Source organism: Nicotiana sylvestris, chromosome 1, assembly GCF_000393655.2.
Source record: "Nicotiana sylvestris chromosome 1, ASM39365v2, whole genome shotgun sequence".
NCBI classification, from domain to species: domain Eukaryota; kingdom Viridiplantae; phylum Streptophyta; class Magnoliopsida; order Solanales; family Solanaceae; genus Nicotiana; species Nicotiana sylvestris.
The window spans coordinates 185,237,543-185,239,580 of record NC_091057.1 but is presented as its reverse complement, the minus strand read 5'-3'; positions in this window follow the sequence as shown (position 1 = coordinate 185,239,580).

Genomic DNA, 2,038 nt, shown 5'->3' with positions numbered 1-2,038 from the left:
CGGGGCTGCAATAGACGAAAACCCCTCTACAAACCGACGATAGTAGCCTGCCAGACCCAAGAAACTCCATATCTCTGTAGCTGATGCTGGTCTAGGCCAGTTCTTGACTTCCTCAATCTTCTTTGGATCTACCTGAATACCCTCTACTGATACAACATTACCCAAGAATGCAACTGAACTCAACCATAACTCACACTTCGTAAACTTGACATACAACTGACTGTCCCTCAAAGTATGAAGAACCACTCTAAGATGTTGCTCGTGCTCCTCTCGGTTGCGGGAATAGATCAAAATATCATCAATGAAGACTATAATGAACGAATCTAAGTAAGTCTTGCACACTCGGTTCATCAAATCCATAAAATTTACTAGGGCATTAGTCAACCCGAATAACATCACCAAGAACTCATAATGTTCGTACCGAGTGCGGAAAGGTGTCTTAGGGACATCGGATGCCCTAATCCTCAACTGATGGTAGCCAGATCTCAAGTTAATCTTCGAAAATACCTTGGCACCCTGAATAATCTATACACATTCTCATCGATCCGTCCTTCTTCTTAACAAACAACACCGGCGCCCCCCAAGGCGAAACGCCAGGTCTAGTGAAACCATTGTCAAGCAAGTCTTGCAACTGCTCCTTCATCTCTTTCAACTCAGGCGGGGCCATACGATACGACGGAATAGAAATGGGCTGAGTGCCCGGAGACAAATCAATACAAAAGTCAATATCCCTGTCGGGTGGTATACCCGGCAAGTCTGAAGGAAATACCTCATGAAACTCACGAATAACAGGCACAGAATCAATAGAAGGAACCTCGGTACTAGAATTACGAACATATGCCAAATAAGCCAAACACCCCTTCTCGACCATACGCCGAGCCTTCATATACGAGATAACACTATGGGTAGAATGACCAGGAATCCCTCTCCACTCTAAACGAGGTAAAACCGGCAAGGCTAAGGTCACAATATTGGCATAATAGACCAAGATAGCATGGTAAGGCAATAACCAGTCCATCCCCAATATGATATCAAAATCAACCATGTCCAAAAGTAACAAATCTACACGAGTCTCAAGACCCCCAATCACAATTATACACAAACGATGGACTCGATCTACCACAATAGAATTACTCACCGGTGTATACACATATATAGGAGCACTCAAAGAATCACTAGGCATTACCAGATACGGTGCAAAATAAGATGACACATAGGAGTATGTAGACCCTAGATCAAATAGAACTGAAGCATCTCTACTACAAACCAGAATAGTACCTGTGATAACTGCATCGGAAGCCTCAGTCTCAGGACTGGCTAGAAGAGCATAACATCAGGGTTGAGCCCCTCCACCCTGAACTACATCTCTGGGACGGCCTGCTGCTGGCGGTCTCCACCTCTAGCTGTCTGACCTCCACCTCTAATACCTCTACCTCCACCTCTAGCAACTATACCCCCACCCTTAGCTGGCGGAGCGGGCGGTGGAACACCTGGCGCCTGAACCATAGCACAGGAACCCTACTGCTGCGACTGAATACCCGCTAATCTCGAACAAGCCCTCCGGATATAACCATACTCACCGCACTTAAAGCATCCACCTGAGTGCTGTGGCTGAGGAAATTGAGACTGACCCTGGTGACCTGAATGACCACCTCGAAAACTCTAGAGCGGCGGTACACTGATAAGAGCTGGTGGTGCATTGTAGGGCTGCTGATCAGCATACTGCATATGAGAAGTACAGCCACCTGAAGCGCCGTGAGAAACCTGAAGTGCTGACTGAAAAGGCCTAGGAGTATGGCCTCTACTATACAAATCCCTGCCTCCAGACGAGGCACCACTGAATTTGCCTGAATGATGAGGCCTCTTGTCAGACCCTTGACCACCCCCTGCGATAGAACCATCTCAACTCTCCTGGCCACATTGGTCGCCTCTTGAAAAGAAATATCACTCCCCGTCTCCTTATCCATCTGAAGTCGAATAGGCTGAATGTGTCCCTCTTGAACATCCTCACCCCCTCTCTCTCTCAGTGGAAAGTATG